The sequence below is a fragment of the Cavia porcellus genome, unplaced genomic scaffold (genome assembly GCF_034190915.1).
Source record: "Cavia porcellus strain 051 isolate PalLab524CR breed Dunkin Hartley unplaced genomic scaffold, mCavPor4.1 scaffold_15, whole genome shotgun sequence".
Taxonomy (NCBI): domain Eukaryota; kingdom Metazoa; phylum Chordata; class Mammalia; order Rodentia; family Caviidae; genus Cavia; species Cavia porcellus.
The window spans coordinates 52,759,768-52,771,413 of NW_026947498.1; positions in this window are offsets into that span (position 1 = coordinate 52,759,768).

The following is an 11,646-nucleotide window of genomic DNA, read 5'->3' on the forward strand; positions in this document are numbered from 1 at the left end:
ATTTGGAGTGGCACACCTAAAGTTTCTGAAGCAATAGCAACTGAAATAAAGAAACAACTTCAAGAGTCTATAGAAGAACCTAGAACAGAAATACTGTCTTCAGTAAAAAAAAAAAAAAAAAGAAATGATAAACATAGTAAAAGAATTGTTATGCACCTCTAAAGAAGACACAGATAGAAGAATAGAGGAACATAGAAAAATTAGGGAAAACTTCAATGAAGAATATAAAAAGATTTAGAATACATGAAACAGATTCAAGAGATTACAATGAAATTAAAAACTCCATTGAAAGCTGGCAAAACTGCTTGAAAGAAACTAAAGACAGACTATCAAATTTTGAAGACTGGTTTTCAATGTGTGATCATGAAAGGAAAGATCTCTTAAAAATAACAAAGAAACTTAAGAATAAAAAATGTGAGTGAGGAAGCAGGGGTAAACACAAATGAAATACAAAGTCAGTTTACAGAAATAAAGAAACCTTCCCAAGCATAGGAAAAGGAAATGATATTCAGATATATGAGACATACAGAAACCTATCCAGCTGTAACCAAAACAGATCTATACCCAGACATATAATAATTAAGATTACAGAAACTCAACAGAAGAATGGAATATTAAAAGCTGTCAGAGAAAAGAAACAGATCGCTTATAAAGGAAAACCCATCAGAATCTTGACAGACTTCTCAACACAAACCATCAAATCAAGAAGTTGGAGTGAAGTATTCCAAGTTCTGAAAGAAAATAACCTCCAAGCCAGATTGATGTATCTTGAAAAAAACTATCTTTCAAAATTAGTGGAGAAAGAAGATGTTTTCACTACAAAGAGGAACTGGGGGAGTTCATGACCTCCGATTGAACCCTACAAAAAATACTGAAGAATGTTCTAGAGAGAGAAAAAAAAAGACCATGGTTTCAGGAACAGCAGCAGAGGGGGCTCACTGAACAGGGTAGACAGTGGAATGAAGGGGAAAAGTAGACAACAACGATAGAAAAATAGGACAAACATGAGGCAGAGAAGGTTGGCCATAAACACTAATATAGATGGCCTCATTTTACCAATAAAAAGAAACACAGGCAGAGTGGATCAGGAGATAGGGTCCATCAATGCACTTCATATGAGAAATACATTAAACCTAAAAGGGGATTTATAGACTGAAAGTTAAAGATGAGAAAACAATGCTGTATATGGCAGGGAACCAGAAAAAAGTGGGAGTAGCTTACTCATCAGCTGCAGATTGGTTAGAAAGCCATGACACTTTTATAAAATGGAAAACTATTCAGCTATAAAGGAAGAAAATCTTAAGGCTTTTGTAGGCAAATGGATACAACTTGAGATTATGCTCAGGTGTAAAATTGTTCAGAATCACTTAGTGAGTTGCCTCCCTAAAATAAAATCTAAAGGAGTTAGTGGGATCCAAAATCCTGTGAAAGTGAAAGGGGAGGAATTGTCTGAAAAAGGAAGGCAGTGGCCATTGTTAACCTATTATCATGATTTGACACCCATATTGTTTTCACTGTTCTGTTTTGTTTGGTTTTATTCTGTTTCAGTTGTCTACTTGTGTTAGATTTGATGGCATGGACAGCTATTCTACAGATGGCAGGATATATTATGGTAACCATTTTTTATTTCCTCTTAGTTTGATTTGAAGCCCTGTTTTGCTTTCACTGTTTTGTTTTTTGACTGATTTTATTCTATTATGTTTGGTTTGATAGTATCAAGTCTGAGGGTATGGGCAACTACTTTGAAGACAATAAGATACACTAGGATATCCATTCTGTTTTGACTATTATCTTCTGTTGATGTCCTATAATGTCTCCAATGTTTTGTTTTTATTGATTTTGTTCTGTACTGTTTTGTTCAATTTTATTATGCCTGATGATATGAGCACTTCTTTTGAAGATAACAAGAGGTATTATGGTAGCCATTATTGATCTCCTTGTATTTTTCTAAGTCACGCACCATGTTGATGCTTTTGTTTTGATTGACTCTATTTTGTTTTGTATCATTTGGTTTTATTCTCTTCAAAATAAAAAAAGGAAAAGAAAATCTATTTTATAAACCAACCGAATCTTATCATCATGTGATTTATCTGGCCCTTGGAATAAGATACAGAAAAGAGTAATTCACTTCAGTAATTGACATTGCTTCTGTAATGTTGTAGATGAAATAATCCCTAAGCAATCAGTTCTGTCTTCTTCCTTTCAGTAATGAGCTAATCCTATTGATTTTATTCCAACATCTTACTACCTCATGTAACTCAGTGGACTTAGCCAGACATAATATTTCTATTTCCTAGTTATCCTTTTATAGGAAGGTACGTGACCCATGTATGTGCACTGAGATACAAAATTTTAAAAAACCTAGCAGAGGACTTCTGTGATGACTCTATACTTTTAAAATAAGATATACAAGAAAGAAAAATGAGATCCTGCTAGGGGTTTTCATGATTCCTGAACTGTGACAGCAATTTTGTAATCACAGGAAAGATCTTGATGACATACTAAAGATAGCAAGCTGGAAACATTAGAAAACTCTGTCACTGAAACATCAAATTTTGCCACCCTAGAAATGCTTTAATTCAAAAATCTTTGCTGTATGTGAATGTGTGAATTCTTTAATAAATCACATTTGTTTCTTGTCTCTCAAACTACCCTAAAATACACAGAAAAACTAAAACTGAAAACACTTTTATATTTGTTTTATACATTTTATTGTAAATTTATGTAGTATGACAATTTTTCAATCAATATTTTAAAACTTCCCTCATGTTATTAAGAACTGTAAAATAAATCTTTAAAACCCAATAGCATACTATAATCCACCTATCCATTTTCTTTTTGTTAGTTATGAAAGATTCATTATTTCTATACACAAATGATTAAAGTGATGTTGTAGGACAACTCAATCATTTGATGAGTTATCTGCTTCATTGAATCAGTCACCGAGCAAAAAATTATTGGCTTCCAATTATAAACACAATACATTAAAATGCAAAGACCAAAGAAACATTTTATGTTATGGGAATTGGAACTGTACTACCAGAGGAAATCACAAAAAACAACTGCAAAATTATACATGTTTTTGTTGGTTTAAACAGGGTAAAATCAAAGTAGTAAGCAAATAAGTAAGCTGTGATAGCACTACATTTTACTAGAGAAAGAAATTTTTGTTAATGGGAAATCTAGAAATAGTTAATAAAAATTTCAGATGAGAACCAAAGAAGTATTATGATAACTGCAAGTGGTGGACACTATTAATTGTCTCCCTATATAAGATTTACATTTAATGCTACATATTCCTCCCAATATATAGCATCAATTTTGTCTAAGCGTCCATAGTTCTTCGTGTTTGTCAAATGATTCAAGCAAATGGACCAATTGGGATTTCAAAAGTAGATTCTGATCAACTGAACCCATAATTACAAATTCTACCCATCAAGCCAATTATGTTTAATTAGTACATAGCATTACTTTTGAGAGGGAGTTTTTGTTTTTGTTTTGCCTAGCAAGAGATACTTGAATATTAATTCACTTCGCTGAATTAGAGTAGAGGAGAAATAATAGCTGTGCCTGTAATTGTGGAGATTGACAGTTCTACAAAGTAAATGAACAAGAATGTAGGTCTTCGAGTTGCTGCTGTTAGTCACTGGCATACTATAGGGAAAAACATATGAAAGACTAAGCCAAGGCACAACAGAGAATAAAACTGAAGAACCCTGGACTGCTTGTCAGGTCAGCTGCATTTTACTGTTTTAGGATGCGCAGTTAAAGATCAACACCAAATATTATTTCCCAAAATAATAAAGAAAAATGAAACAAAATTCACATTGCCAAATATATCTCAAGGAAACTTTGTCTAAAGATGGTCAAGTAAATAGAGTCAGAAGTCCTAGACACTATTGTATATGGTCCTTGACACTATTGTATTGTATGTAACTTATCGTGTAGTAATAATAGATTAGCCAATTTTACCTTATTTCTATAATGTGTAATTGGAATTACTTAAACTGGGAAAAATATTAAGGCCTTTTCTCTAAGCATAATAAAAAGTAATGCATTTAATAATATACCATGAAAAATATGCACAGTAATTTAGCTAAAATGTAATTGAAAGAAATAGTTGCTTTGGTTCTTGTGGTTTATACCACCAAGTCTAATCATACTGCTGAGGTTGCCCATCTATCAAGGTCCCTTTCAGTGGTGGACTAATATGTGGATTAACACTGGTTTTAGTTATAAGCCTGTGAAAGTTGAAAATCACTTGCACAGAGCCAGAGTTTTCATTATAGAGCCACAGAATCTAATCTATAGACCCTTTGCTCTGCAGTTTTAATAAAGCTGAGAGCTTATTACTGATAATACAATTACATTAGGAAATACTCTGCGAACATATGTTGAGACATTGTACATGATTGAGGAACTAAAGCAGATATATAGTGAAGTTCTTTCAAATAATCTTTACTCAGATTCTCAGGGTTTTATCCTAATTCAGTACACAGAGCAGATTGCTCATAAATGTGAAATGCATGGATACACACACATCTTGATAGACTTTCCTTCCAATATTTGAAAAGGACTGGGATGCAAGACAAAATAAGTGTAAAGTAGCCGGAAACTGACTTGGAGGTTTGCTTAATTTTTCTTTTGTTTTAATTGTTACATTTATCACCACTCACAAGTAATACTCACATGGCATAGATAGTGGCTGGTGAAATAGAAAATGGAAAACTTGACAGCCTGCAATTCCAGAGTAATAGAATGAATATTTCTCTCTTACATTCAAACTCTTGAGGACAGGGTCTCTTCTGGAAGACTAGCTCTCTAACTGTAGATCTATTCCTATTGCAGTCACATACTACAGAAAACAATCTTAAATCCACTTTCATTTTAAAATTGGAACATTTTGCAAACTACTATTTTTTTTTTAACTAAGATGCACATTCTCCCTGGTTTTGCTTTGTCTCTTTGTCTCTTTATCTGTCTCCCCCGCCCCCATACCTTTCCACATTTTCCTGGCCCTACCTGCTCTTCTTATATGGACATGCCTCAGAACTTAGGCCTTGGACAAGCTTCCAATTGATCCACACTTAATGCCTCATTCTCATTTCATTATGTCACTCCTGTTTAGTTTTGTGGCTTTAACTACTGTCTATAGGCAGTGACTTCCAAATTTGTCATTAGCTCAGAACTGTCACTGAGCCACAGATATGAACATTCAAGTGCCGAGCCATTATCACTTCCTGTGTGTCTTATTTGTCTTAAAACAGTCTTAAGTCTGAGCTTCTAACATTCCGGGTACAGCTCTACTCAGGTCTCATTCCAGACCTGCTTATCAGATGATCCCCCACCTCTCAGTAAACGGAAATACCATTCTCCTAATTGTTCAGATCCAAACTGCTGAGCTCAGTTTTTGCTCCTTTCTCAAATCCCATTTTCTTGTCATGCTTCTGACTACACATTTTACTGTCTATATAATAAAATATGTATCTACAATCTAACCACTTATTCTATGCACCATAGTACTAGTAAGACATGATTTTATTTTTTAAAAAGTATTTTGACAAAAAAACCACCTTGGTTATACATCACATACAACATTGTAATGAGCTAAATCAGATATTCATTACTCTACATAATTATGTTTTGGATTATTTTTCTTTTTTTTAGTGAGAAACTTAGAATACTATCAGTAATTTTCAAGAAGCCCTGATTATTTCTTTCCAGTATTATTTTAAGAGCCTTCTGATTATTCTATTTTCACTCTTATTCCCTTGTGGACTTTCTTAACATAGCAAAAAGAGTGATACTTTTAAAATGAAAGTCAGATCAGGGAACTCTTTTGTTTAATATTCTCTGATGGCTTCCTTTAGCAGAGTGAAAAAAGCAGAGCCTTCCTGTGGGGTCCATGTTCCCACATGCAAACGTTCTTTGTGACCTCTCTGCCCATACACACTATCAGCTCTGATGGCCGTGGGCGTCTTCCTGATCTGGTAACGTTCTAAATCTTTCCTGTCTCAGAGGTTTTATACTGTCTCTGCCTGGGACACCTTTCTCCCAGATTGTCATATTGCAAAGTCCTGTCATATTATTTTTTACTCAAGTGTCATATCCTTAGATGAAGTCGTGCTGACCTTTCTATGGTAAATAAAATACTCCATTCCTTCTAGCCACAATCCATATCCTTAAAAAATTTATTCTTTTTTATTTATTTATTTTTTTTATTTAAGTAGAAAAGAAAAAAAAAACAGTGAAAGGGTACAAGTTATACAGATTTACAGAATAAAAAAATGAACAGTAGGAAAACATCAGTCAATGGATTACATATTGCCATCTTAGAAATAATTGTTCAAGCCACAAAATTAAAGCTTGTAGAGTGGAACATTCCAACAATGATACTGCAAACAGTTCTGTTCAATGATCCAATAAAACTCTGTGATATCATTTTCTATCTTATACACTTAAATATACATGCAGTTATATAGTTTAGAGCACTTTCTTTTCCTCTCTTCTGTACAATGACTATTACACATTTTGGGTTTCATTGCTCCCACGGTTCTTATTGCTTTTTTGGAAGAGAGTAAAACCAAATGAGACATAACAGAACAGAGTCGGTCAAGTCAAAAGGGTAGACATAATAGATAATATAAAAACATAATACAAGGTGATCAACAATGGTTACCATAATGCCTCCCGCTATCTCTAATAGAATTGCCTATATCATTAGTTATAATATAATTGAACAAAACAGTAGAGAACAAAACCGACAAAACCAAAACATTGGAGACATTGTAGGTCTTCAAAAGTAGATAAAAGTCAACAACAACAAAAAAATTATTCTTTATCCTATTGACAGCTAATGAATTGCCCATGTTATTTATGATATTTACATTATTTGTTCAAATAAACAAATTTTTGGGTGAAGTCATATCTATTTTAATTATTGTTTTCTTCAAAATTTAAAAGGGCCTGGCATCAGATTGAGAAGATCAAGATTTGTCAAGATTTGAGAAGAAGAGTAAGTTAATATTTGTCCTGTCTTACAACTGTTGATGGAAACAATGGTTCCATATAGAATGAATAGTGTCCTCTAAAATTTAATAATGGACTCTATCTTTATTATTGAGATTCATAATTTTATCAGCAATATATTGCACTTTTTAGTTTGCACATATTTTTTGACATCTATTTCTGATTACTTTATGCTATTGATAATGAGTATTTAAAAGCTAATTTTCAACTGTCCTTTGCTAGTATACAAATCTGATTTTTAAACATTCATTATCATTCAACCTTGTTAATCTTTTTTGTTATTCCTACTAGCTGCTTGACCACCAGGTACAGAATCAGTGTTTTCTTGCAAATCTGTGTGCTTTATGCCTCCTCCCTACATTTTCTACAGAAGTTATAAGAAAAAGGTTTTTCTCATTCACTCTTTTAGAGGGGAAATTTCAGTCCTGTATTGTTAAGAAAAATGGTTTAGTATGCTTCATAATTAGTCTTTATTAAGTGGGTGAAATCTCATTCTTGATAAATTTTCTGTTTATCATGAATGAATCAATTGTTTATAATGAAAGAATGTGGAATTTTTTGTATGCTTTGTGGGCTTTAACTGAGCGGACCATGTCATTTTTAAAAATGTATTCCACCAACATAAATTTAATTGATTGATTTTTTCAAGTGATAAATTAGCCGTGAATTCTTACAATAAAGTTTACTAGGCTGTTTATTGTCTCAATTTAGATATTTGGATTTGATATGTAACATTTCATTAATCATTTTTGTGTCTTGAGAGATAATATCTCATATTTTCTTCACATTATCATTAACAGATTTCAGCAGCAGTGTGATACTGACATCATAACATTTATTGAGGAATATTATAATCCTCAACTTTTGAAGAGAGTGTGTAAAGATTTTTGTTGCTTAGAACTTTAAACATTTGAAGCCCCCTGAGCATGGATTCATACATATGAGGGGAATGAAGGGAGAGGTGTGCCTTTTAATAGGAAATTTAGTATCTTTAACAGAGCTTCTTTTTTATCCCTTTATTTTTGTTTTTTACTTTGCTTGATATTAAAATATTTCCAGACCATTCACTCTGCCTTCACACACACACACACACACACACACACACACACACACACACACACTACATGTATATACTATATATATATATATATATATATATATCATGTGGTAGTAGATATGGGTGATGCCTACTTCAGAACTTTAAGGTTGACTGCTTTACAGACACTTTCACTCTAAGTCTTAACAGGATGGTTACTCGGAAATTTTTATGTTATTTAATAATTGTTTGAAAATGGTAAATTTTCTTCTTTGTTGAGGTTGAAATACATCTTTATAAGTATTGCCGGAAATAATGTTTAATAGACAACAATAAGACACAATTGCATTGTATCATTGTAAGCAAATAATTTGTAAAGTTAATGAATACTTTTAAGTTGTTTTCGTTTGTGAGAAAACATATATATATATATATATGTATAATTTACAATGTATTCTGTTATTAAAATACTAGTAAGTTGAAAATTAGAAGTGGCCGACATAATGGCTAAATGTACAAGAAGGAGAAACATATTTTCAGCAGAACTAGAGTTCTTTGTAACGGTGCATTTGGGCCAGATAAGTTTTGTAAGTCTCAGAATACCTAATAATTCATGTGATCTTGGGTAAGCAAGTTGAATTTGGGATCATAATCTACCTTTGCTAGAGTTCATTATTCTGCAGTACCAACTAGACTTCTTTGTATGCGTAAGTATCCATTGAATCTTTGTTGCAGATGTGAGAGAATGCATAAATGAAGAATAAGAAGGAGGAATGTGCTATGATGGCAAAATGGGCTCTCTGTCACTCAAATCACCAAATATACCTTTGCAAGAATCCTGTGTCACAGGTTAAAAGTTCCTGCACACAGTAAAGGTCATATTACTCCAAGACAAATTTAAGTCAATCCGACAATGGAAGTAAATTATACTTTTATTTCATTTCAGCTATGTATTGGTAAGGCAAAAAGTCAGGATTTTTAAAAATGTATTCATCGCAACAGGAACTCATTAAAATTCTGGTGATTCTGTAAAGAAGTGGGGTTAAAATAATATTTTGCCAATGGTAGGGAATATTTTGGAAGATATAATTTCCCACAAGCGACCACAAGCAATGCAACAGCAGTAGAAACATTTCTGCAGAAAAGCCTACTTACAGCTTGAAGCCAGACATCAGGAGGTAGAGGTCCATTTAATGTTTGCTGCTTTCCCCTGACAACCTTGATGCTTCAGACAGAGGAAATAGTTCAAATGATAGGTGCTGTCTCTCAGCAGTCTTTGTGGGTTCTGTGATTAGCTTGTTGGCTGATATGCAGTTAAGTTTACTAGAAGTTTCTTTCTTCTTAAGACTGGGCCAAGGTGGCAAGGTAGCTTCAAAGGTGGTTATTTATCAAACAAAATAAAAGGTTTTGAAATTGAAGCAACAGTATAATTATTCCATTCTGTGCCAACTGAACGCCGTTATTACTATTTGTGAGATTGCATACATTTGATTACTGTTGAGTTAACCATACATTTTTCCTGTAAGAATTCTCAGAGCCTTAAATCTGGTAGTGCGTATGATGATTCTTTAAGAGAAAAACGCAATATGTAGTTTTTCCCCAATTTATTTGGACATGGAACTTTTTTTTTTTCTATTCAAATTGTGCTTAACAATGTGTCAATAAATTCTGAACTGAACTTGTGAATTAGTCAAGTTTAATTAAGGTCTGACAACCCTAATATTTTAGTAATTTAGCACAAAGATTTAGTTCTACCTCTGATTACAGCCCACAGTGGGATTACTTGCACTTTTATGTGATTTTGTTCCAATGATTTACAGAACTGAGTTTTTTCTCCTATGGCTTTTTACTCTTAAGGATATCTCAGTGCTTTTTCCTGAATCACCTTCACCTGTCTAACTGATGATGAAAGAAAAAAGTATGTTTTATTTTGAGATGTTTTAACCATCTCAAACTTAAAATATGTCTCCAAATACTCTTTTAGAGATGGGAGCAATTCTCCTTCCTTTAAATGTAAGCCTGAACTGATAATTTATTTTTACCAATTTTATGGAACAGAGGTGACTGTAAATTACTTCTGACAAAAGGTAATAGAAGACAGGCAGCTTCTTTTTTTTGTATTAATTTTCTTTTTCTTGAATTATATTCCCTGAGAAAAATGCAGGTGTATCAGGTTGTGAGGGTAAAACTGGCTTCATGGCTGTGTGGTCTCCTCATTCTCCCCAAGTATCATTGTTGGTTCATCAACTTATAATTACTCATAATTTTTACCAAGAGACCCCATATATTTATGTTATACTGAGCTCCACTGATTGCAAAGACATCAGTGTGTGAAAACATTCAAGCAGCCTTATAGAGAGACCATGTTAGGAGAAAACCGAAACCTCCTACCAGGACCCAATGAGAAACTAAAGGTGCCTGCAAATGGCTATGTGTACGAACATCTTGAAAATAAATCTACCAGTCACAGTGAATCATTCAGATAATACCAGCCCACTGACACCTTGACTGCACTGTGGTGAAAGGCCCTAAATTAGAACCACCCAAATGGTTTCACATTCTCACATGAAAAGTTGTAAGATGGTAAATGTGTGTATTTATTCTGTAGCTACTAAGTTTTAGAGTAATTTTTATGTAAAAATAGGTAGCAAGATAGAGGAATTTAAGAACCTAGTTCTAAATGTCACATTTCCTTTAGTCTATCTCCCATTAACCAAAGCCTAGCCACACAGATTTAACCAAAAAATAAAGGATGAAAAATCAAGATTTTTTGATCTCTAAGGAAATAAAGATAGATAAACACGTAGTCATCCTCATCCGCCAGAATCTTCCTTTTTACAGTGTAAATAAAATGCTGACAAGAGTAGGTGGGATGAGAAGGTAACTAATAAATAATAACTGCTAAATAATAAAATGAAAGAATTGAAAAAGGACCTAGAACTGAAACACAAATATTATCTAATGTAGACTTTTAGTTAAACCATGATTGTTAGAATTAAAAGTCTACATTTTCCAAACATCCCTGTCCTGGGAGCATGGTTTATATTCGTAAATATCGTATTAACACAACCATACACTTAGAGTCAGAGCAACCTTGGTTCTGTCTTGGTTTCCATGTTAGTCCTTGATTTAACTAAGCACTCAACAAATGTGAAATCTGACTTATTACTGCTACATGATAATGCTATTGACAAACATAACAGGTAAGACATAAATATGGAAAGGAATGAGAGAAATTAAGATTCTCTTAAGAAACATTAAGTCATGTTATTAAATGCCAAAATCATATCTCATTCATTCAAAAAATTATCGTTCATTAGCTACTACAGACTAGACATATGTATTGCCAGGCACTGTGATATTGCAGGTCCTTCAATCAAGGTAATTTTAGACAATGCCAGAGAAGAGAAATCTATGAACATGTGGTTCAGTGTAAGTAACAGTGATTGGGAAATAAAAGATCTTTGGAGGTCCTTGAGATAAAGCTAAAAGGCTCTTGTAGTACAGTGACTTTAGAAAAAGACTCCTCCAATAGCAAAATTGCAGATTGAAGGTGAGAAATAATATAATAGACTAAGTAT